General features: G+C 42.2%; 1 pseudogene; it reads left to right on the forward strand.

Moving 5' to 3' along the window:
- Positions 1 to 18,907, forward strand: part of LOC114618326 — a 40,421-nt pseudogene extending 21,514 nt beyond the window's left edge.
- The last annotated feature ends 8,248 nt before the right edge of the window (positions 18,908 to 27,155 follow it).

Consider the following 27,155-nt stretch of genomic DNA (forward strand, 5'->3'; position numbering starts at 1 on the left):
CAAAGGAAACTATCGACAGAGTAAACAGCCTACAAGATGGGAGAAAATCCTTACAGCTGTACTTCAGGAAAGGGGTTAATATCTAGAATATGTAAAACATTGCAGAAAACCCCAAAGGCAAACAACTCAACAAATGGGCATATGAAATGAATACATAGTTCTTAAAAGAGAAAGTAATAATGACCAATAAGTGTACATAGAATGGCTGTGGAGTTTTGGGGAAGATTGTATACACCGGGTGTTTTAAAGCTACCTTGTCAAGAAGAATCTACAGGCATGAGGTGTCTAAGCTTACTGCGTATCTTATTGGCAACGTGATGAACACTTCTAGGGACCTGTGAGTGCTCATTCTCATTGTAGTTCTTATTATGTAGCCTTTACTTATTATTCTGAGGTGTGGGCATATTCTGTTCTTGATTCTAACTTTATTACATCTTTCTAGCAACTAAGACCGTCTCTAAACACTGTCTTCCCAAAATTATTTTAATCAAGTCAGAAATTTTATATAATCTCTGCAGAAACCTGCTCAAAAGGGTGAGTCAATGCCTAGTGATTGTTATATAACTAATAATATCAGGAAAAATATTAATAGCAGAAATATTTCCTCAGATATAATCTCTTCGGTCTTGTCTAAAGAAGAAAATCTGTCATAGATTTTAGTCCATGGCAGAACCATTTCAGGAAGGTCACATGCTAGTTTTTAGCTTCTCCTAGATGGCTCTTGGCAACAGGTTTTTTGTTTGTTTGTTTGTTCATCTTTTTTGTTTGTTTGGTTAGTTTGGTTTGAGAAACAAGATCTCACTATGTGGATCTGGTTGGGTTCGAACTTGCTACATTGACCAGATTAGTCTTGAACTCACAAAGTTCTACCTACCTCTACCTCCAAAATGCTGGGATTAAAAGTGTGTGTCAGCATACCTGACTCCTTAAAACAACTAAGTTGTAACCAGTTCCTCAGCCCTTTAGCTGACTCTTTAGCTCACAAGTGGCCATTTCTCCTTGGAAAGTGAGTTTCACAAGACACTGTAACCAGTGCTAGAACTACAGTTAGTCTCTGCATTCCTGAGGTACACGGCCGAAACAGGATGAAGACAGGAAATAATTCTACACCGAATTATTTAAGGGAAATCAAATGAGGTAAAGAAGACAATAGAGGAAGAAAGAGAAGTACATGGGAGAGAGATGGATACAAGGTGGAGGAGAGCAGGAGGGAGAAGAAAAAAATTGATATGAAGAACAAAATCTTTATGAAAAGAAACAACATAACCTGGCATGCTGGTCCAAATCTGTAATTCCTGCACTCAGGAGACAGAGGCAGAAGATTGGGGAGTATGTGACCCAGGTATCAGGCCCAAAGCAAGAGTGGGGCAGAAGTGTATTCAAACCCCAGAAATCTCATCCTGAGATTGGCAGAAATAGGATTACTACTCTCTTTGCCCTGGGTCTTCATGACCTGGCACATGTAACCCTGTGCCCTCACCTTTGCCCCACCAGTGGAGATCATGCAGCCCTGTAGCCAAGTCAGTCAAATTTCCTCTCCCCTTATAAGGTCACATCCAGCATCACCTGGACTTCCTCCTTATGCTAATGAGACATCCAAAGTAGCCTAGATCCAGCCAAGGATCCATAGTCCTTATGCACTCCCCAGAGGTTTAAATAGCCTTTGTTCCCCACCTCCCCAATAAACAGAACTGTCTCACTGAAGATGCTTCTTGAGAGTCTGTTCTTACTGTGTTCATTGCCACCTGAGGTCTTTATGAAAAGAAACAGCTCCAGGCTGTCCTGCCTGGCTCTCCCACTCAGGATCCACTGTTTGTGATTGTGGGCCAACCATACCTACCTGTGGGGAAGCAGAGCCTGATGTCTTCAAGGCCAGCTTTGCTCTGTTCCCTAAATATGTTGTCTGTGGTTTACTTATTGATCAGTTTAATGCCTCTACTTTTCCTGCAGATTTAAGGTTTACTAGAAATAGGTAGCACGTGAAATTTTAAAAATAAACTCTTCAGTACATATTTATTGTTTACCGTGTCCTTCTTTCAAGAAGATAATTATCAGGCAGGAAATTCACGACAAAGGAGCTGGAAAATATTTGTGAGACTCAGGAGAGAAACCATTACTCCGGTTGTAAGGTTTTTTTACAAGCATCTAAACATAGCTAAGAGTCACATCTGTAGAACCAAAGATGCTGCTTCCCTGGCTTAATCCAGTCAATATTTACTATTATTTTAGTTAGGTTCTCTGTAGGCAGGTACTTTGCTGCTTAGAAAAAAAAATAATTGTTCATAAACCAAATTGATTGTGATATACCTTTACTTAAGTCTACTTTTTCTAGTTTTGGAGCATTTCACATGAGTAAATTAATACACCTCATGCTTACCTCCTCACACTCACACACCTCACACTCACAAAGTACCACCTTTTGGTGCTTTCAAACTCACCTCCAAAGAAGCCCCTGTCTTCAGAGGAGCTTGAGAAAGCCTGAGTTCCCTTTCAACAAAGGGTAAAAAAAAGGGGTAATTAATGTACCTGCCTCAGCTTCCCAAATCTTTAAGACGGTAAAGGAATCTATTCATAGCATCCATATGAAAGACATTTTGTTACTATGTGCTTAATTAGCTGAATAAGGAAATCAACCTATTAATCAGACAAGGAAGATGCAGAAAAAGCAACTGTAATTGTTAAAGAGATTCACCCCCATTAACAAGAAAGCTTGTACTCTGCACTGGGACAATGGGAAAAGTTCCCTGCAGACTCCAACCTGTGAACACGCATGAAAAGAAAGGGCCTAATTACTGCCTATAGAGTGTTTCCCTGGGTCATCCTGGGAGCCAGACAGGGGCCGACACAAGTGTGGTCAAAGGGGACCATTTTGAGCTGGCAGCAGAACTTGGCAGCATCATCCATGTGGTTCTGGTTTTAGAGGCATGAAAACACAAGAATGAAGCTTTTGCCAAGGATCCAGAAGCTGGGCGAAGGCAGGGTTGGATTCCTGGAAAGAAGTTCTGAAGTCACTCCACTTCATTGAAGGTAAAACCTAGGTTGCAGCCGAGCTCCCAGGATGTTGGAGATGCCAGGACGGCAAGATGTCTGCCAAGATAGCTGCATGATTTAAGTGGAGTCAGCCCAAGGGACAAGCTAGAAGTGCCGCAGGCAGCAGAGATGGATGGGTGAGGTTACCCACACTGTTTGGATCCTGGGTGACTTCATCACAAACCTCAGATGCCAAACACAGAACTTCAGAGCTTGGTGTTTGCCCTCTGGGCTTCAGTCTGGCTTTGGTCTGATTTTCCCTTGATCTGTCCTCATTCTCCTTTTGGAATCGGGAAGTGTACTCTGTGCTGTTGTGCGCTGCAAGGGTGTAACTTTCTTTTTGATGTCACTGGACTCCCAGTTATCTTGGTCTCTGATGACCTCTGCCCTTGTACTTTTGAACTCAGGTGGAACTCTTGAAGATCTGGGGTTGAAAGTTGGGTTGAGTGTGGCTTTTGTTATTAACTTATGCAAATAAAGGCAGAAGGTTGTGGTTTTAAAGTGATACCTCTGGGTGACAAATTGACCAAGGGTGGATGTTAGCTGATAAAATCTGCAATCAACTGATAGATAGGCTTTCAGGCATATCTGTGAGGGACTTTCTGGGTTAGGCTGAGTTGAGAAGACCTGCCTGAAATGTGGGTGACACAATTTTATGAGCTGGAATCTGCACCTAATGAAAAAGGAGAGGGTGCCTGGGCACCACCATTTCTCTCTCTCTGCTTCCTGACTGCAGATACCCCGTGACCAAATTCCTTGACATCTTGCTTGACTGCAGTGAGACTGGAATCAGTTGTTGCACCAGTGTCTGCAGTTAAGCAAATAGAACTGTGAGCCAAAATAAATCATTTCTTCCTTGAATGAAGTTAATCTCTTTAATTAAGTGGAAAGAGAAGGCACCCAGCACTAAGCTTATTGATTCTCCCTGGAAGCCTCTGGCTTCTGATCTCAACCCATTCTGTTGAGAGAGTTCATTCCTTCCAAATCTGAAACTCCTGCAGACTGAGTGTGGAGGCTGGTGGATGGGGGCGTGGGGAGGTGCTACAGTGTTAAAAATCCTGCAAAGCTGATTAGCTAAAGGTCAGTGGTTGTGGAGAGCTGGAATGTTGCAGATCCAGATCTAAGCTATCTTGTTTCTAGACTTTTTAAATAGCCATCCGTTGTCCACCGCTCTGTTTGACCTAAATCAAATCCTTGTAACTATTAGGCATATTCTTTTGTAATAGACAGTCTAGACTCCTATTTAGACCTTCTAACACTCCAGAGGTCAATAATGACATCATCATATCTGTGCCCGTAAAACAATGCCTTGAGTATAACTTTCTTTGCCCTGTTACTATAAAAGACATCATGCAACACTGGAACATGGTGTATGGGGAAGGCAGAACCAGTGTTTCCAGGCTGAGCTCACTCCTGTTGGGATCCAGAATAAACTTTTATTCCACTGGACGTGAGAACCATTTTTCATTCGAACTGTGATCGTCAATATGCTTCTAGGCTTAAATGCACTTAAGCTTGATGCTGAAGGTCTATTGCTAGGGGACATTACATTCATTTCCCCCCAAGCGCTGTATGCAAATGAGCAATTAGAATATGCTAAGCCCTTCTGCCCCTGCCTGGTCCTCTGGGCTGGAGCAGACACAGAGTCAGTCTGCTCCCATCCTGTTGAGAAACTGAATCCTGAGTCATCCAGGAGCCACTGCACTCAGAGCAGCTGGTAAGATCTCCATCTCACTCTCTAAACCCCAGAGATAGATCGGGGAGCCAGGGACATCCAGGGCACAGCAGCTACCCAAACCCCGCCCCTCCGGAATTCCACTTCCCTTCTGCCCCTGCCTGGTCCTCTGGGCTGGAACAGACACAGAGTTGGTCTGCTCCTGTCCTGTGGAGAAACTGAATCCTGAGTCATCCAGGAGCCACTGCACTCAGAGCAGGTGACACAGAGTCGGTCTGCTCCTGTCCTGTTGAGAAACTGAATCCTGAGTCATCCAGGAGCCACTGCACTCAGAGCAGCTGGAGCCACTGCACTCAGAGCAGCTGAAACTGAATCCTGAGTCATCGAGGACCCACTGCACTCAGAGCAGAAGGATTTCCAGATCCAAGAGGTGGCCTGAGTCCCAGGAGTTATTCCACCCAGGAGATTAGGAGCATAAGACCACAGAGACCTCTGGACTCTGAGGAGCTCTGCAATAAGCAAGATAACTGGAAATACAGACTCCAGTTTTACACAGTGAGGGCAGGTACCACTAGAGTTAACCAGATGGCGAAAGGCAAGCGCAAGAACATAAGCAACGGAAACCAAAGTTTCTTGGCATCATCAGTGCCCAATTCTCCCAATATAGCAAGCCCTGAACACCCCATCACACCTGAAAAGCAGGATTCAGAATTAAAATCACTTCTCATGATGATGATAGAGGATTATAAGAAGGAATTAAGTAACTCCCTTAAAGAAATACAGGAGAGTACAAGTAAACAGATAGAAGCCCTTAAAGAGGAATCACAGAAATCCCTTAAAGAAATGGAAGAAAACACAAAGAAGGAATTAAACAAAAACATTCAGGATCTGAAACTAGAAATAGAAACAATAAAGAAAGTTCAAAGGGAGACAACCATGGAGATAGAAAACCTAAGAAAGAGATCAGGAGTCACAGACGCAAGCATCACCAACCGAATACAAGAGATAGAAGAGAGAATCTCAAATGCAGAAGATACAGTGGAAAATATTGACACAGTTGTCAAAGAAAATGCAAAATGCAAAAAACTCCTAACTCAAAACATCCAGGAAATCCAGGACACAATGAGAAGACCAAACCTAAGGATAATAGGTATAGATGAGAATGAAGATTCCCAACTTAAAGGGCCAGTAAATATCTTCAACAAAATTATTGAGGAAAACTTCCCTAACCTAAAGAACAAGATGCCCATAAACATACAAGAAGCCTACAGAACACCAAATAGACTAGACCAGAAAAGAAATACCTCCCGTCACATAATAATCAAAACATCAGATGCACAAAACAAAGAAAAAATACTAAAAGCAGTAAGGGAAAAAGGTCAAGTAACATATAAAGGCAGACCTATAAGAATTACACCAGACTTCTCACCAGAGACTATAAAAGCCAGAAGAGCCTGGACTGACATCATACAGACACTAAGAGAACACAATTGCCAGCCCAGATTACTATACCCAGCAAAACTCTCAATCACTATAGATGGTGAAACCAAGATATTCCATGACAAAACCAAATTTGCACAATATCTTCCCACAAACCCAGCACTTCAAAGGATAATTGATGGAAAATGCCAACACAAGGAGGGAAACTACAACCTAGGAAAAGCAAGTAAGTAATCTTCCAACAACCCCCAAAAAAGATACAAACATAACTTTACCTCTAATAAAAAAAAATAACAGGAAGCAACAATCATTTTTCCTTAATATCTCTTAACATCAATGGTCTCAATTCCCCAATAAAAAGACACAGACTATCAGACTGGATACACAAACAAGACCCAGAATTTTGCTGCATACAAGAAACGCACCTCAGTGACAAAGACAGACACTACCTCAGAATAAAAGGGTGGAAAACAATTTTTCAAGCCAATGGTCCCAAGAAACAAGCTGGAGTAGCCATTCTAATATCAAATAAAATCGACTTTCATCCAAAATTAATCAAAAAAGATAAGGAAGGACACTTCATACTCATCAAAGGAAAAATCTACCAAGGTGAACTCTCAATTCTGAACATCTATGCTCCAAATGCAAGGGCACCTACATACATAAAAGAAACTTTACTAAAGCTCAAAACACACATTACACCTCACACAATAATAGTGGGGGATTTCAACACCCCACTGTCAGCAATGGACAGATCATGGAAACAGAAACTAAACAGAGACACTTTGAAATTAACAGAAGTTATGAACCAAATGGACTTAACAGACATCTATAGAACATTTCATCCTAAAACAAAAGAATATACCTTTTTCTCAGCACCTCATGGTACCTTCTCCAAAATAGACCATATAATTGGTCACAAAACAAGCCTCTACAGATACAAAAAGATTGAAATAATCCCTTGCATCTTATCAGATCACCACGGACTAAGACTGGTCTTTAATAATGACAAAAACAATGGAAAACCCACGTACACATGGAAACTGAACAACTCTCTACTCAATGATGACTTGGTCAAGGAAGAAATAAAGAAAGAAATAAAAGACTTTTTAGAATTCAATGAAAATGAGGACACATCATACCAAAACTTGTGGGACTCCATGAAGGCAGTGCTAAGAGGAAAGCTCATAGCTCTAAGTGCCTACAAAAAGAAACTGGAAAGAGCACACACTAACAAGTTGACTGCACAACTAAAAGCTCTAGAACAAAAAGAAGCAAATACACCCAGAAGGAGTAGAAGGCAGGAAATAATCAAACTCAGGGCTGAAATCAACCAAATAGAAACAGAAAGAACAATACAAAATATCAATAAAACCAGGAGTTGGTTCTTTGAGAAAATCAACAAGATAGATAAACCCTTAGCCAGATTAACCAGAGGGCACAGAGACAGTATCCAAATTAATAAAATCAGAACTGAAAAGGGAGACATAACAACAGAAACTGAAGAAATTCAAAAAATCATCAGATCCTACTACAAAGGCCTATACTCAACAAAACTGGAAAATCTGGATGAAATGGACAATTTCCTAGACAGATACCAGGTACCGAAGTTAAACCAGGAGCAGATAAACCATCTAAATAGTCCCATAACCCCTCAGGAAATAGCAGCAGTCATCAAAAGCCTCCCCACTAAAAAAAGCCCAGGACCAGATGGTTTTAGTGCTGAATTCTATCAGACCTTCAAGGAAGACCTAATACCAATTCTCTTCAAACTATTCCACAAAATAGAGACAGAAGGAACACTACCCAATTCGTTCTATGAAGCTACAATTACACTCATACCCAAACCCCACAAGGACCCGACAAAGAAAGAGAACTTCAGACCAATCTCCCTTATGAACATCGATGCAAAAATACTCAATAAAATTCTAGCAAACCGAATCCAAGACCACATCAAAACAATCATCCATCATGATCAAGTAGGTTTTATCCCAGGAATGCAGGGATGGTTCAATATTCGGAAATCCATCAATGTAATCCACTATATAAACAAACTTAAAGAAAAAAACCACATGATCATCTCACTAGATGCTGAGAAACCATTTGACAAAATTCAACATCCCTTCATGATAAAAGTCTTGGAAAGATCAGAAATTCAAGGCCCCTACCTAAACATAGTAAAAGCAATTTACAGCAAACCAGTAGCCAACATCAAGCTAAATGGAGAGAAACTTGAAGCAATCCCACTAAGATCAGGGACTAGACAAGGTTGCCCACTCTCCCCCTACCTATTCAATATAGTACTGGAAGTCTTAGCCAGAGCAATTAGACAGCAAAAAGAAGTCAAAGGGATACAAATAGGAAAGGAAGAAGTCAAAATATCGCTATTTGCAGACGATATGATAGTATACTTAAGTGACCCCCAAACTTCCACCAGAGAACTCCTAAACCTGATAAACAACTTCAGCAAAGTGGCTGGTTATAAAATCAACTCAAACAAATCAGTAGCCTTCCTCTACATGAAAGATAAACAGACTGAAAAAGAAATTAGGGAAATGACACCCTTCACAATAGTTGCAAATAATATAAAATACCTTGGTGTGAATCTAACCAAGCAAGTGAAAGACCTGTATGACAAGAACTTCAAGTCTCTGAAGAAAGAAATTGAAGAAGATCTCAGAAGATGGAAAGAACTCCCATGCTCATGGATTGGCAGGATTAATATAATAAAAATGGCCATCTTGCCAAAAGCAATCTACAGATTCAATGCAATCCCCATTAAAATCCCAACTCAATTCTTCACAGAGTTAGAAAAGGAAATTCTCAAATTCATATGGAATAACAAAAAACCCAGGATAGCGAAAACTATTCTCAACAATAAAAGAACTTCTGGAGGAATTACCATCCCTGACCTCAAGCTGTACTACAGAGCAATAGTGATAAAAACTACCTGGTATTGGTACAGAGACAGGCAGGAAGATCAATGGAATAGAATTGAAGACCCAGAAATGAACCCACACTCCTATGGTCACTTGATCTTTGACAAAGGAGCTAAAACTGTCCAGTGGAAAAAGGACAGCATTTTCAACAAATGGTGCTGGTTCAACTGGAAGACAACATGTAGAAGAATGAAAATTGATCCATTCTTATCCCCTTGTACAAAGCTCAAGTCTGTGTGGATAAAGGACCTCTACATAAAACCAGATACACTGAAACTAATAGAAGAGAAGGTGGGGAAAAGCCTCGAATACTTGGGCACAGGGGAAAAGTTCCTGAACAGAACTCCAATGGCATATGCTCTAAGATCGAGAATTGACAAATGGGACTTCATAAAATTGCAAAGTTTCTGTAAGGCAAAGGACACTGTCAATAGGACAAAACGACAACCAACAAATTGGGAAAAGATCTTTACCAATCCTTCATCTGATAGAGGGCTAATATCCAATATATACAAAGAACTCAAGAAATTAGACTCCAGACAACCAAATTACCCTATTAAAAAATGGGGTATAGAGCTTAACAAAGAATTTTCAACGGAAGAAACTCGAATGGCCGAGAAGCATCTAAAGAAATGTTCAGCATCCTTAGTCGTCAGGGAAATGCAAATCAAAACAACCCTGAGATTCCATCTCACACCAGTCAGAATGGCTAAGATTAAAAACTCAGGTGATAGTAGATGCTGGCGAGGGTGTGGAGAAAGAGGAACACTCCTCCATTGTTGGTGGGACTGCAAGATGGTGCAACCACTTTGGAAATCAGTCTGGCGGTTCCTCAGAAAATTGGACATAGCATTACCCGAGGATCCAGCAATACCACTCCTAAGCATATACCCAGAAGATGCTCGAACATATAACAAGGACATATGCTCAACTATGTTCATAGCAGCCTTATTTATAATAGCCAGGAGCTGGAAAGAACCCAGATGTCCTTCAACTGAGGAATGGATTCAAAAAATGTGGTATATTTACACAATGGAGTATTACTCAGCTATTAAAAACAATGAATTCGAGAGGTTCCTAGGTAAATGGATGGAACTAGAAATTATCATCCTGAGTGAGGTAAGCCAAAGAAGACACATGGTATTCACTCACTGATTATTGGATATTAGCCTAGAACCTTGAAATGCCCAAGATGCAACTCACAGGCCACATGAAGCCCATAAAGAAGGAAGACCAAGTGAGGGTGATTCGGTCCTTCTTAGAAGGAGCAACAAAATACTCAAGGGAGCAAATATGGAGACAAAGTGAGGGACAGAAACTGAAGGAGGGGCCGTCTCAAGACCACCCCACCTGAGTATCTATCCCATGTGCAATCACCAAAGGTAGATGCTGATGTGGAAGACAGGAAGTGCATGCTGATAAGAGCCTGATATGGATATCTCCTCAGAGGCCTTCAAGAGTCAGACATATTCAGAGGCAGATGCTCACAACTAGCCATTGAACTGATCATGGGGTTCTCAATAGAGGAGTTAGAGTGAAGACTGAAGGAGCTGAAAGGATTTGTGGCACCATGAGGAGAGCAACAATACCAACCAACCACAGCTCCCAGGGTCTAAACCACCAGCCTGGGAGCACTTAGGGGGGGATCCAGGGCTTCAGCTGAATATGTAAAAGTGGAGGGCCCTGCTGGGCATAGGTGGAAGAAGAGAACCTTGACCTCATGAAGGCTGGATGCCCCAGGGGGTGGGAATTTTGAGGGTGGGGAGGTGGGAGTGGGGGGGTGTAGATAGAGGTTACATCCACAGAGAAGAAGGAGGAGGGGCGAGGGGATTGGGGGTTCCGAGGGGGTGGTGGGGGATGGGGTAAGGGGACAACATAGGAAATGTAAATAAATCATCCAATAAAAAAAAAAAAAAGAATATGCTAAAAGGTTCCGAACTATTTATCAGAGGAGATACATATTAAAAGATACACTGCGCGGAAATCTATTTTGAATTAATCTCTGGAGCAGGGGATAGCTAGCATTGCGGTTTGAATGTAAGTCTCACAGAGCCACTTGCCTGAATACTTGGTTCTCAGCTGATGTTTGGGAAAGCTGCAGACCCTGGGTGAGGTGAAGCCCCTCTCAAGGAAGTGCTTCATAGGGGTAGGCTTGAGATTTTATACCCAAGCCTCACTTTTTGTTTATGTTCTGCAGCCTGAATGAGGAAATACTGTGACCAGCTAGCTTCCCGCTCCTACCACCATGCCTTCTCTGCCTGTTGCCCTGTCATCTTCACCACGATGGACTGTGTCCTTCTGGAGCTGTTAGCCAAAATACCTGACATTTCCACCTTACATTGCTTGTCTCAGTTAAGGTTTCTTTGCCATGACAAAACATATGGCTAAAAGCCACTTGAGGAGGAAAGGCTTATTTCCACTGACAACTTGCAGGTCATACACTATCACAGAGGGAATTCAGAGCAGGAACTTGGAGGCAGGAACTGAAACAGAGGCCAGAGAGGAACACTGCTTACTGGCTTGCTCTCCATGGCTTGCTCAGCCTGCTCTCTTATCCTTGTCCAGGACAATCTGCTCAGAGGTCAGCACTGTCCTCAGTGGGCTGGGCCTTCCAATATCAATCATTAATCAAGGAAATGCTCTACAGACTTGCCCACAGACATATCATATGAAAGCATTTTCTGAAATGAGAGTGCCCTTCTCATATGACCCTAGCTTGTGTCAAGTTGACACAAAGCTAACCAGAACAGTTGATCTTGTCAGGATATTTTATCATAACAACAGGAAAATATGCCATCTGGGTTAATACTAGCTTGTGTCAAGTCAAATTAACACAAAGCTAACCAGCACGGTTGATCTTGTCCAGATATTTTATCATAACAACAGGAAAATAACTATGCCATCTGGGTTAATAAAGTACATGCTGTGCAAATGAAAGGCCTCTGTTCAAACCTCCGAGCCCATGTGAAAGACAGACATGGTGAGTGGACTTGTAATTCCAGGGCTGGGGAAGTGGAGACAGGCAGATTCCTGGGGCTCACTGGCTAGCCAACCTACCCTAACCGGGTTAGCACTATGCTAGTGAGAGACTCTGTCTCAAAAAACAAGCTGAGTGTTGTCTGTGGAGACCCTAGGATTTTCCTCTGGCCTCCATATATGTGCATATGCACCTTTCCCAAAGAAAACCAACCCAAAACATATATATTACATATATATGTGTGTTATATATATATATATATATATATATATATATATATATAAACTGTTAATTAATTAATTTTCAGAAACAAATGGAATCCTTGATCCAAGCTTTTCCTTTCCAAGGCTTAACCATCTGGTGATAGAGAGTCTGAGTCGAGCAAATGGTTGAAGAGGAACTGGGAAGGAAAGAAGAATGTCGGAGAGGCAGTTCCTCCATGGTACCTGAAGCCCAGGCGAGGTGCTGTTTATAACATATTAACATTTCACATTCTCGATCAATATGTCCCTCAGGCAACTTCAAGTCAAGCAGTCTGTTCAACGCAGCTGTAACTGAGAAAGCTGGACAAGTTATGCCAACTGGTACCCAAGCTTCCTTAGTGGGCAAATATAGTGGCTATCAATTGCTCCCACCAACAAGGCTAGCTCTTCAGTCAGCATGTAGTACCACCTTCTGGTGCTTTCAAACTCACCTCCAAAGAAGCCCCTGTCTTCAGAGGAGCTTGAGAAAGCCTGAGTTACCTTTCAAAAAAGGGTAAAAAAGGGGTAAAAATTATCTGGGAACTGACAATGTGGGTCAGTCACAGAAACACTATGCAGAGGGAAAGCAAAGAGACACCCAAGATCTCAGGCCAAATGCTGAAATGGAGAGCTGTAGAAGAAACAGACCCAGGGAGTCTGTATTTGCCTGAGATAGCAGGCTCCAGGGAACCAACTACAGAAGAGCAAGAAAGGCCTTTGTGTTGCCATGGAAACACCACATCTCATGAAATTATGCATTGAAGTGGGCAAATTTTATGTGTCTAAATTATGGTTCAGTAAAACCTAAAGCAAATAAATTTTACTGTTTTACTAAATTGTCTTGAAGAAATATTGCCTTTAAAATTTGCATTTAACTGACCCAGATTGTCTATTTTAATAAAGAAGACTGTCTTTATAAAAGAAAATTTATAGTTAGAGAATTTCGATAGTATGTCTGAGAACAATTTAGAATAAAAAGAGATCAAGTGAAAAACAAGAACAAATTCTAACAGCACACAAATAACTATAACTTTCTGCTGCCCCTAGTGGTATCAACTAAAAATTTCAGTACATTCATTCATTCACCAAGTGGTCATGAACCATACAGGCATTAGGAACCTGCTCTTTGTAGACCAAAGGTCATATGTTAGCAAGTCCATGTTCAATGTAAGGACTTTTCTTTTCTTTTTCTTTCTTTCTTTCTTTCTTTCTTTCTTTCTTTTCTTTTCTTTTCTTTTCTTTTCTTTTTTTTTTTTGGTTTTTCGAGACAGGGTTTCTCTGTGTAGTTCTGGCTGTCCTGGAACTCATTCTGTAGACCAGGCTGGCCTCAAACTCAGAAATCCTCCTGCCTCTGCCTCCCAAGTGCTGGGATTAAAGGCATGCGCCACCACTGCCAGGCTGTGTAAGGACTTTTCTGTATGGCATACACTAGTCAGAGAGCAGGAGATAGTGACCCAAAAGATAGACTAAGTCCTTGCCTTGACCATTCTCACCTTCTAGTCTAAGACTCTATAACAAACAGACAAATTAACAAATGCATTCCCAACTCTGATAAGAAATTAATGAACTAAACAATTATAACTTGCTTAATATACGGAAGAAACAAGGAGTCCAGAAAAGGGAAGATAGGTACAGCATCAGAAGATCATTCCAGATAAAGGGATTGACAAGTTGGACATTGTGAGATGGGATGAGAATCCAGACGAGGGCCAGGCTGAGTGAGGGGTGTGGGGTTACATTTTTCAAAACCTACTTTAATAAGGGTTCTTAAATGCTTCAACCCCCCCACCCCTTATAGCCCACAGACCAAAGGTAGGAGAGGAAAATAGCTAATAGGACAAGGGGGACATGGACCTGTGTAGAAGTAGTTCTTTGGGGGGCAATTCCAGTCTTCGTTGTCTGCAGTTCAGTCCACTAGCAAAACACCAAATATGAGTCTGCAGTAGCAGCTAGATCCAGAAGAAACTGTGAGCCTCCTCTGATCAGCAAGAGTCAGCCAAAGCAACAAGAAGCAGCAGAATACCATCAGAAGTTCTTTGGGGTGCTTCTCTCTACAAAGTTACTAGGTTACAACAAGTAAAGATCAGAGAATAAAGCAAGGTGAACCAATGCCAAAGTGTCCATCATTCACTGTCTGTTGGGTTATACTTGTATTCTTTCCAGACATCACATATCCTCTCAAATGTCTACTCCAGCAAAACATCACATTCCCTTTCACCTGGCAGCTTCCAGAAAAACACCACATACCTGTTCTCAGCAAAACATCATCTCAGCTTCCAGAAAAACATCACATGACCTAACTGAGTCACCAATGAAGCCAGAGATTTCCATTTCAGAGGGGATTTGTGACAAGCTGGGTTCAGAGAAGTGACAAATGCGATCTGTGTAGAGACTCAAGTATTCTGATGAGGAATTTATTCTAAATCAGGAGAAGGTCACTGAAGAAGGCACTGCTCCAGTTTATGCTCTAAAATGGGGCTTTCTGGAGCCAGTGAAGTGGCTCTAAGTTAGGTGAAGGCTCTCACTGCCAAGCCTGACTACCTGACTTTGATCCCTAGAACACATGATGGAGAGAACTGACTCCCACAGATTGTCTTCTGATCTTCACAAGTGTGCTGTGGTACTTGCATGCTCATTCATGTACACACACACACACACACACACACACACACACAAACATATGTAAAAATAATTTAAAAATATTTGATGAAAGAATCTACATTTTATTTTCTCAAACATCTATGAAGTTGCTCAGGTCTTAAACCTAGGAAGGCTTTGTGCTTCATAATGTATCTTCTGTCTATATAGATATATAGCAAAATAAACACAGTAACTAAAATATTTGTAGCTTTATTTAGTTGAATCAGCTGAAAGTGTTGTTGATCCAACAATAATTTAATATCCATTTTGTGATGTGTCTTGGTTTTACTGATCCTTTTGTCAATTCTTCAGTTCTGTTATCATTTCCTCCTTCCTGTCTGTCTCTTCCAATTTTTTATCTAGAATGTTCCGAAACAAATATTGTAAAACATGGAGAGACACGATGAACACTTTTATTGGAAAGAAATGAACCTTCTAAATACGTTTTCAGCCCATGCTTGCAGCACCTACAGCGTGGAGGGGAATTAGTATCTGAACATGATGTGGTGCTTAGATGTGCAGAACAGACGATGCATTTCATAAGTTTTCCCATGGATTTATTATATGTGATAGCCCCATCTATACAGTGCAGTGGTGTTTTGGGAATAGGCTGATCCATTTCCTGCAGCAAGCTGATGCGTAGAAATGGGCTTTTGAGTCATCTCCAGTTCATCTCAGAAGAGAAGGTTACAAATGCCGTTTGTTTATTTTTATTCAAGACCATCAAGTTAACTTACCTTCAAAAAGGCTATCTCCTTGGCCCATATGATTTCCCTACCCAGAGTGCTCTGAGTTTGTGTGCACCTATCTTATCAGGCATAGACCAGTTTCGCATCGTCTATGTGTCCCTTGATCAGTCCCGTTTGATCCGGAAGCTCTTTCTTCAAACATCTAAGCAGGACCTACCGGTACCATTTGCCCTGCCATCATCAGCAGCTGTTGAATCACCATATGAAAACCATCTCTCCCAGCCCCACGTTCACTGAGCGCAGAGATGGTGCTTTGCAGTCTCTACCAATCCTCTAGAGGCCGAGTCATGGCCCTTCACGGGTTATGTTTCCAGAATTGCCAAGCTGATTCTTAGAATAGCCTGACTGCTTTGAGAGCCTTGCTTTGCTCTTACAAAATGGGACATAGGAAACGGGACAGAGAAAAAAAGAGAAGAAAAATGAATCCTAAGTTAAGAAGACAGTTATGGATCAAGCTGGAATGAGATGGGAAAACACTTGACTGTAGGCACTCCTTGGGTCTGGGGTCTAATTCTTCTCGTGGCCCAGATGGCTTCTCTTCTGGCCCTTTCTTCCCACTGACCACTCTTCAGCCAGCCTGCACATCTCTTCCAGAAGCACAGTTTAAGAATGCGTCCCTAGTGGTAAGCCTGGTGACCAATGGGGATTCTAGGTACCTTTCTAGGCACAGAGGTGAGGTACTCTGGAATCGGGCTCCCTTTGACTGCTGTCTTCTCAGTGCGCACCTTACTCGGGGTGGTTTTTCTGGGCTCTGATGGCTCGTCCTGTTTTCCATTCTCCAGGAGTAGCTCCAGGTTACCAGCTTCATGAGCGATGATGACTGTGGACAAACACCAAATGCCTTGTCACTGTTTCCAGCCTTTTTGAAAACAGAAGACAGGTCTGATTTAAGCTGCAGGAAAGTCCAATGGTTGGGTGGGGCCTGTCTTGCCCAAAGCATGCTAAGGACCTGTAGGGGTCAGTATTGTCCTACGCCACTTGTTTCTCTACCTGTATTTCAAGGCTTCACTCTAACCTTGCCAAGCTGGAATGCAATTGTAGTTTCCAAATAATTTACACAATATTAAGTTATTTAAAAGGTAAAGAAATTGCAAGGGCTATGAAAATATTCATGAAAGTGATTACTATAAAATGTAAAAATGGCCTCTATTCAGTCTGATCTCCAGGCGATTCCTCTTTTTTTCCATTTATTGAAAGTAGATTTTTTTCTCACACATATCCTGATTGTAGTTTCCAGTCCCTCTCTATATTCCTCCCAGCTCCACTCCCCAAAACTTTTCTGACTCTCATTAGAGATGAAAACGCTTCTACGAGAAACAACCAAACATGACAAATATAGTTAGATAAAGAGAAACCATCGTATTAAAATTGGCCATGGGAACCCAGTAGGAGGAAAAGAGTCCAAAGAGCAGGCACAAGAGTCAGAAGACCCACTTATTCAAACACTCAAGAATCCAGTAAAAATACTCAGCCCCAGAGAAGCCTGCTTCCGCGGAGCAGGTATTTAGGCTAGGAGGAAACAACGTTTGGTCCCGCAGCCCTGCAGCAATAATAGAGTTCACTGGCCAGCTTGTGGCAGTTTTCTGGGACAAGACATCACCTGAGGAGGCCCTAAAAACTAGATAGACTTCAAGGGTTAACTGGCCAGTGAGGGCCAAGTGTTTATGGAAAACATCAACCAGCTGTTGCCGTCTGCCCGTAAAGAACCCAGCTTCAGCTGGACAGCAGTGACACACACCTTTGAACCCAGAGCTTGGAGACAGAGGCAGGCAGATCTCTGTGTGTTTCAGGCAAATCTGGTTTACAGAGTGAGTTCTAGGACAGCCAGGGTTACACAAAGTGCAGCGGCCCTCGGCCATGAGTCGAACGGGTTCACCTGAAAACAGGGCTGGGAATGAAAGGAGGACGGAGGTTGAGAAGAGATGAAGCCAAAACAAAGTTCTCCGACCAAGGCTCGATGGTTTAATGTTCAGCTTTCAATTTAAAGGGAAAGACCCCGCCCGGACCCTTCCTAGTTTCAGCCGGGAGAGTTGGGTGGGATAATTCGTTCTTGGTCACAGGTCACTGCCGGTGATGTCTCAAGGCAAGCCCAGGGGCAGTTCTTCTTTCAAGTTCCTGTAGCAGCATGTACATGCAGCCAAGGTGGGTGATTCCACCTAGGTGTCTATTAACCTGCAGCCAAGGTGGCTAGTTCCACCTAGGTCCTATTGGTCTGTTGTGCTAAACAAGGTCTCTCAGGTCTGCTTAAGGCCGGGAAGCGCACAACAAAGAAACACTGTCTTGAGGGTGTGGTGTGTGGTATGTGGTGTGGTGTGTGTGTGTGTGTGTGTGTGTGTGCGCGCCCGCGCGCCTGTGTGTAAACCAAAGCAAACAAACAAAAAGACTCCAGGTTTGTAGTTTATTGTGTCAGGTATTGTCCCAGGGAGGACCTCTCTACATAGTGCTGGGGTTCTGGTTGTGATGGCCCGATACCTTCCGCCAGGAGGATGTCTTCTGAAGGAGCCAGTGGAGACAGCTGTAGTTAACAGTTAGAAAGTAAAGACGGCCTCCAAAGTTGTGTTCGTGCCTCTTTCTGGCCTTGTGGAAGTCAACGAGTTGCAGCAGAGTCCTTCAGCCCTGAGGAGGTGCAGTTTGTCCAGGGATACCTGGGCTACCACAGTGACAGCCTGCTCTCAGTTCATGTCACTGGCAAGAAACCAAACTTTGAAGTGGGCTCTTCTCGCTAGCATAAGCTTTTCATCAATGTGAAGGCTTCTTCAGTGAAGCCTGTGGTGGATCCTGCTGCTGCCAGGCTCGGAACCCTCTCAGCCAATGACATGGAAGATGACAGCATGAACCCTCTTAGCCAATGACATGGAAGATAACAGCATGGATGAACCCTCTCAGCCAATGACTTGGATGATGGCAGCATGGATTCCCATTGACTCAGATGAGCTGCTGGATTCAGAAGATTGAAGAAGCCTCCTTCAGGTGGAGAAAGGGAAAAGAAAAAAAAAGAAAGAAAAAAAAGGAAAGCCTGTAAGAACTGCACCTGTGGTCTTGCAGAAGAACTAGAAAGAGAGAAGCCAAAAGCGCAGAGCATGGGGCTGTGAGCCTGTGGAAATTGCTACCTTGGTAGCGCTTTCGACTTAGCCAACTGCCTCTACCTTCAGATGCCAGCCTTCAAGCCTGGACAACAGGTGCTCCTGAGCAATAGCAATCTCCAAGACGCCTAGGAGGAATCTCAAGCCCACACACCTCCTCCTCTATCCAACTCCTGTCCCTCAGCTCCTGCCATCGCCTCCTCCCACCTCTGGATTCAACCACTCTGAAAACACTCGTAGGGAGAGGCTTGTAGCAGAGCGAAGCTGCTGTGGGCAGTGGGGTATGTGCTACTATGTCATGAAAGACTGAGGTAAGAGAACCTGCCTCTTAACAGTGTTAGGAGAAGGGGATGTACCCTGAGGAAGTCTGCTCCTGATGCTGACCCTCTCCATCCACGAGTCTAGATATCATTGAACACTTATGGTCTGTCCGATCTTCCTTAGTAAGTAAATCTTGGAGCCATGTGTCAGGTGTCAGAGGGCCTCAGGGGCACCAAAGAAGTCACTCTCCCAGTTGGTGTGATCCATCTTGTGTCCCTCTACCCTTCTCACCCCATCCCATTTTGCTGTAGTGTTGCATGGGTATTCCCCTCAGCAACGGGGCTCTGCTGTCAGTTTGTGGAGAACAACAAGCCTTTCTTTGTCTTAGCATTCTGGGTTGTTTCAGGATTTCCATGGGATCTCCTTGGACAACAACTCAATTAAATGCAACCTAGTCTGGCTCCAGGAAGCATTGTCTGATGACAAGAGATGGCCAGTTGAGACTTTGTCTCCCCATTATTAGAAGACAACATTAGAGTCACCTCCATATATTTTAGAAAGTTTCTACTGTACTAGGTTTCCACATCACCCCTCAGAGGGCTCTTAATCCCACCTGTCTTTGCCCTGTTCTCTCCTTCTACTCTTTCTCTCCTCCCCCTCCCCACCTGATCTTCCTGCTTCCATCTCCACCCACCTCCATCCCACCTATAAAATCTATTTACTAGGGAGATTCCAGGGAGATCCATGTGCGTCCCCAGCCCCCTTGGTCCTTCCTTACCTAACCTCTCTGGGTCTGCAGACTGTAGCTTGGTTTCATTTATCTAACAGCGAATATTCACTTATAAGTGGATATTTCTCTTTCTGGGTCTTGGTTACCTTGCTCAGGAGGATGTTGTTTTCTAGTTCCACCATTTTCCTGAAAATTTCATGATGTCATTTTTTTTTTTTTTAGCAGCTGAGAAATACTCCATTGTGTAAATGTATCAAATTTTCATTATCGATTTTTCTGTTGAGGGACATCTGGGTCGTTTCCAGTTTCTGACAATTACAAATAAAGCTGCTATGAACACAGCTGAGCAAGTGTCCTTGTGGTGGGATGGAGCGTCCTTTGGGTCTATGTCCAGGAGTGGAATAGCTAGGTCTTGAGTTAGATTGATTTCTGTTTTCCTGAAAAGCCACCATATCAATTTCCAAAGTGACTACATAAGTTTGCACTCCCACCAACAATTTGGGAGTATTCCCCTGCCTCCACACCCTCGCCAGCATGATCTGTCCTTTGTGTTATTGATCTTCCTTTTAAGCAAATGTAAGATGGAAACTCAAGGAGGCTTTGGTTTGTTTCCCTGAAGGCTGATGTCGTTGAATATTTAAGTGTTTCTCAGCTGTCTGAGTTTCCTCTATTGAGAATTCTTTGTTTAGATTCCTATTGCATTTTTAATGGGATTGTTTGTTTGTTTGTTTTTGATATCTAATTTCTCAGATTCTGTAAATACTTTGGATATTAGTCTTTTATCAGATGTAGAGTTTGTAAAAAGTCATTTCTCATTCTGTAGGCCACCACTATGTCCAAATGACAGTTCTTTGTCTTACAGGAGCTTTTCAGTGTATTGGAGTCCCATTTATTATTTGTTGATTTAGTACCTGAGCTACTGGTGTTCTGTTCAGAAAGTCATCTTCTGTCCCATCCAGCAGGGCAGTGAACAGGGTCTGGGGGACCACCTGAAAGAGAGAATGGAGGAAAACAGGCGAACACAAAGAACCACGTTGTCTACGGCTTGTCTATAGTCTGATCAAACCGCCATTTTAATTTTTTCACACAGGGTTTATATACACATAGAGGCAGGATGTGGGGAAGGGGATGATGCAGGAGTGTAGGTGTTCTCAGGGGGAGTACAGATATTTTCCAGAACAGAGTGTTGGCTGGGTGAAGAAGCAGGGAACAGGTCACTATGACTCTATGATTCATTTGTTCTTATCCAAGTTGGCACTTTCCACCAAGGCTACCTATCCACAAGGTCTATGACTATTTGTTCTTATCCAAGCTGGTAGTTTTCCACTAAGGCTGCCTGTTTACAAGATCTATAGCTATCAGTTCTAGGGTCAGTGTTTTCCCACAGAGACCAAGACTTTGTGTTAGTAGGTGTGTATGCCTGACTTAGGCCTATGGCTGACTTTAGGCCTTCAGAGTATAGGCAAGGTTGCTCCCTACAATCTTCTGTGACAATGTGGTCAAGGCTATCCCTCACTTTCTCTTCTGCCAGGTTCAGTGAATCTGGTTCTATGTTGAGGTCTTTGATCCACAGACTTGCGTTTTGTGCAGGGTGATAAGTAGGGATCTATTTGCATCTTCTACATGTAGACATCCAGTTAGAGCAGCATCATTTGAGGAAAAGGCTTTTCTTCCCAGTGTGTATTTTTGGCTTTTATATAAAAAATCAGGTGTCCATATGTGTATGGATTTATCCCTGGGTCTTCAATTCAACTCCATTGATCAGTGTGTCTGTTTTTATGCCAATACTATGCAGCCTTTGTTACGATAGCTCTATACAACTTGAAATCATGGATGGTGAAATACCAGCAATTCTTTCAGTGTTCGGGATTGTTTTTAGCTATCCTGGATTTTTTTTTTCCCCACATGAATCTGAGAATTGTCCTTTTAAGGTATGTGGAGAGTTATGCTGGAATTTTGATGGGGATTGTATTGAATTTGTAGATTGCCTTTGGTAAGATGGCCATTTTTACTATGCTAATCTTGCCAATCCACAAGCAGGGGAGATCTTTCCATCTTCTGATATTGTCTTCAATTTATTTCTTCAAAGGCTTGAAGTTTTTAATCATACAAGTCTTTCATTGGCTTGGTTAAAGTTACCCAAGGTATTTTATATTATTTGAGGTTATCGTAAAAGATATTGTTTCCCTGACTTCTTACTCATCCTATTTGTATATGAGAGAGCTACTGATTTTTTTCTTTTTGTATCAATCTTGCAGCCATTCATGTTTGCTGAAAGTCCTTATTAGCTCTTGGAGTTCTCTAGTGGAATTTTTGGGTCAATTATATGTACTATCATATCATCTGCAAATAACAGTACTTTGAGTTCTTCCTTTCAAATTTGAATACCTTGATCTCTTTCAGTTGTCACAATGCTCTAAGTAAGACTTCAAGTATTGTATTGAACAGGCATGGAGAGAGTGGAAACCTTGCCTTGTTCCTGATTTTAGTGCAATTACTTTGAATTTCTCTCCATTTAATTTGATGTTGGCTATAGGCTTACTGTAAATTGGCATTTATTATGGTTAGGGATGTCCATTGTATCCCTAATCTCTCCAGGACTTTTATCACAAATGGGTATTGGATTTCATCAAAAGCACTTTATGCATCTAATGAGATGATCAATGTGTTTGTTTCTATTCTGTTTGTTTTTATGGCAGATTATATTTATTGATTTTCGTATATTGAACCATTTCTGCATTTCTGCAATGAAGCTTACTTGATCATGGTGGATGATCTTTTAGATGTGTTTTTGGATTTGTTTTGCAAGTATGTTATGTATACTTATGTATTTTATGCAAGTACTTATGTATACTATCATATCATCTGCAAATTACAATACTTTGAGTATTTTTGCATCTATGTTCATAAGGAAAATTGGTCTGTAATTCTTTCTTTGTTGAGTCTTTATGTAGTTTGGGTATCAGAGCAGCCATGGCCTTATAAAATAAGTTGGGCAATGTTCCTTCTGTTATTTGATCACATTGTGAATCCCAGATTGTGTTGTTTAATGAAAAAAAAAAAACCTGTTTCTACACTTTTATCCCTGTGACTAGAATACAGACTTACCCTTCGTATACACCTTTAATCCCAAACAATGAAGATAAAGTTAGTTTGTAGAAGGAAACACCAATGTTTGAAAGTGATGTCTAATTGAGTGCCAGACAATGTGATGAGTCAGAGAAAGATTTGATAGACTAGGATATAATTAACTCTCATGAGAAGAGAGAAGAAAGAGAGGCTATTAAGAAAGATCAGACAGAAAAAAGAGGGGGCAGATTTTACTGGGACAGTTTTCCAACAGCAGGTTGCAGAGAGAGAACAAACTCCACACAGGTGAAGACAGAACAAGCCAGAGAATGAGTCAATTTTGGAAAATGTTCCATGAGATAAGAGAAGGTATATTATTTTGTGTTTCAGTGAAATGTTGGTTAAAAATTGTGGATTGCTGTCTATATGCAGGTGAGGGCAGGCACATGTGGCAGTGGAAAAGGAAGGCAGGGGGAGAATTTTAGAGAGAAGTACAAAGAGGGAGAGAAGAAGGGAAGAGAGGAAGAGACAAGATGGAACCTATAGGAGAGGAAGAGGAGCTAGAACCACACAGCTCTGGGAGCCATAAGTATTGGGGATTTCTTAGATACATGTTTAAATAACAGTAGGGTGGGTTTGCACCATCTAGGGGTGTAGCTTGTGTTTATATCAATTGAGTTTTGAGTTTATTTTGTGGGTGTTTTGTGGGTTGAGAATTTACTAATATAAATCTGACTGATAAATCACAAGCCTCTTAAGTTTTGATTTTACTGGAGCTGGAAATGTGAGCCAAATCCTCAGCAATAGAACCGTGAGATAGGCAGTCACTGCATGGGGCTAGCCAGGGAGGTGGTGAGGCTGTTGGGGCCAGAGAGTAGCCCGCAGGTGCGTGGGATGGTGCTTTTTAAATATTTCTCACTACTAAAAATCTATTAGATCTATTTATAACATCTGGTAGGTCCAGTATTTCTCTGTTTAGTTTTGATGACGGATGTTTATTTAGTTTTTTAGGTTTTTTTTTTTCTGTTTAGTTTTTCAGTCTATCTATTGGTGAGAGTTGGGTATTGGGTACTATCAATGTGTGAGGGTTAATATGTGATTTAAGTAGTTTCTTTTAGAAACTTGGGTAATATTGTATTTGGGGTATAGATGTTAAGAATCTAAATGTTACCTTGGCGGATTTTTCCTCTGATGAGTATGTAGTGTCCTCCCTATCTCTTTTGATTAGTTTAGGTTTGAAGTCTATTTTGTTAGATATTAAAATGGCTATATCAGCTTGCTTCTTAGGTCCATTTGTTTGGAGTATCTTTTGCCAATTCTTTACCCTTAGGTAATGATGAGGTATGTTTCTTGGATGTGGCAGAAGGATGGACCCTGTATTTATATCCATTCTATTAGTGTGTGTGTGTGTGTGTGTGTGTGTGTGTGTGTGTGTGTGTGTATGTGTGTGTGTATTTCCTGTCTTATGAGTTTTCTGGTCAGAGATTATGTATTTCCTGTGTTTTCATGGGTGTAGTTAACCTCTTTAGGTTGGAGTTTTCCTTCTAGCACCTTCTGTAGGGCTGAATTGATAGACAAAAATTCTTTATATTTGTCTATAGCATGGAATATCTTATTTTCTTCATCTTTGGTAATTGAAAATTTTGCTGTGTGTAGTGGCTTAGGCTGGTATCTGTGGTCTCTTAGAGTATATCTGTCCAGGCCCTTCTAGCTTGTAGAGTCTCCGTTGAGTAGTCGGGTACAATTCTGATTGGTCTGCCTTATTGTTACTTGTTTTTTTTTCCCCATTGAGGCTTTTAATATCCTTTGTTCTGTATGTTTAGTGGTTTGATTGTTGTGTAGTGATGGGACTTTCTTTTCTGGCCCAGTCTGTGTTCTGTATGCTTTTCGTATCTTTATGAGCATTTCTTTGTTTGGGTCAAGAAGTTTTTTTCTTCTGTAATTTTGTTGAAGATATTTTCTGGCCCTTTGGACTGGGAATCTTCCTCCTCTTCTATTCCTATACTCCTTACATTCATTTTATCCTAATGCCCCAGATTTCCTGAAAGTTCTGTGTTAGTGAAGCTTGCTTGTGGAGTTCCTGTTCTAATTCCTAATTTTCTCATTCCCAGGTCTCCATCACTTTGTTTTTTTCTTTATTGATTCTATTTTCACTTTCAGAGCTTGAACAGTTTATTCATTTCCTTCCATGGTTTGTTTGGGTTTTCTTGGATTTGTTAAAGGGATTTGCTCATACTGTTTGTGTTTTCCTAGATGATTATTATTATTACTTCTCCTCCTCCTCCTCCTCCTCTTCCTCCTCTTCCTCTTCCTCCTCCTCTTCCTCCTCTTCTTCCTCTTCCTCCTCCTCCTCTCCTTCCTCCTCCTCTCCCTCCTCCTCCTCCTTCTCCTCCTCCTATTCCTCCTCTCCCTCCTCCTCCTCCTCTCCCTCCTCCTCCTCCTCCTCCTCTTCCTCTTCCTCCTCTTCTTCTCCCTCCTCCTCCTCCTCCTTCTCCTCCTCTTCCTCTTCTTCCTCCTCCTTCTCCTCTTCCTCCTCCTCCTCCTTTCTCCTCCTCCTCCTCTACCTTCCTCCTTCCTCCTCCTCTCCTCCTCCTCCTCCTTCTTTCTCTTCCTCTTCTTCTTCTTCTTCCTCTTCCTCCTCTTCCTCCTCTGTCTTCTTCAACTTGTTAATGATTTTTTGTAGGTTTCACACCATGCTCCCTAGTCTCGCTCATTCCCCCATCCCTCCATACCCACCATCCACCCTCGCAACACCCCCTAAAAGAAAAAGCAAAATATAACAATAACAATAAATGACAACAACAACAAACAAGCAAACACCATCTTGTTATGGAAGTTGCAGTGTGTCACAGTGTGTCCCTTTATTTCCCTAATAGCTTTACTTGCAAATGTTCATTGCAATGAGTCATTTGGTCTGAGGCCTCTGACTTCTGCTATGGTGTCAATACTAGATCCTCAGAGGGACTCCTCTTTGGATATACTGTTGCTGCCCTGTGTCATGGAGGTCCTCCAGCTTTGGATCTGCAGGACTGACCCTTTCATGCTCTTGGATATCAACATGGTCCCAGGTGGCAGACCAGAAATGTCATATGGCCTTTGCTGGTAACGTGGGCCATAGACATTGACACAGACCCTTGCTGCTGCACGGCCATGGCACCAGGCAGGCCCTTGGTGGCAGCATGGGTTGGGACATCACCATGGCCTCAGGTGGCAGTGCAGGCTGCTCACACCAGGCTGTTCCTCACCACTAGACTCTCCAATGCTTCTCTTTCTTTCCCATCTCTCCCAAACTTACCTGTTCATCTTAATGGCATCTGGGCCTGTGAGTGTCTTCTGACCTGAACCACACAGATATGTACATGGTTGTCTGGGTATGTTCTGCCACATCCCATTCCTGGATTTCTTTAAGGGATTTATTAATTTCTTGTTTAAGGACCTCTGTCATGTTCATACAAATAGTTTTAAGTTCTTTTTCTTGTGCTTCAGCTACATTGAAATATTCAGGGCCTGCTGTGGTAGAATAGTTGGGTTTTAATGGAGACATATTGGGCTGGCAGTTATTAATTACATTTTTACACTGACATCTAGGCATCTGGTTTTGGGGTAGTTATAGGTCTAGGTGCTGTTTTCTGGATTTGTCATTGCTGGGTGGGTGTTTTATTCCTTGGTTATTGTTCTCTCTCTGAATTCAGAATGTGTGATGGCTGCATGTTGCCGGTTTCCCTGTCCTGCTCAGCTGCTGTGTTCACAGGGAACTTGGATTAGCAGGGGGTGCCTGCTGGTGTTGAGGGTCTTTCCCTGTCCTGCTCGGCTGGTGTTTCCAGCAAACATGTGCTGGTGTTAGAAGCTAAAATAATGGGATAAGCTTGGGGAAGAAGAGTTGAGGAAGACCTTTGTGATGTGTTGGGGTGGGGTCAGACAGGAAAGGGAGACAGCTGCAGCGAACCTGTTACAGAGCTGGGGATGAGGCTGGCAGGACTGGGTGTTACAGAGCTGGGCATGAGGCTGCCAGGACTGGGTCTCAGGAGCAGCAAGCTCTGGATCTAGATCATCCCTCAATTAAAAAGTAAATCAAAGTCCAAACTTACATGTCTCTTGCTGGGTTGCTAGCTAACTATGGCTGTTGATTTTACAGTTGTACGCTTAAAATGGAGTAAGTGTTGAGTGCTGGTTTTTAAAAGTTCTAAAAATATTTCAGTAGCAGTGTCTTGAGTTTTTAGCATAAACAAGAACTACCTCTTTATTGTACAGAGCTGTCAACTCTAAAGAGAAGGAGAGAGAGAGAGAGAGAGAGAGAGAGAGAGAGAGAGAGAGAGAGAG

Source organism: Grammomys surdaster, unplaced genomic scaffold (genome assembly GCF_004785775.1).
Source record: "Grammomys surdaster isolate TR1022 unplaced genomic scaffold, NIH_TR_1.0 141, whole genome shotgun sequence".
Taxonomy (NCBI): Eukaryota; Metazoa; Chordata; class Mammalia; order Rodentia; family Muridae; genus Grammomys; species Grammomys surdaster.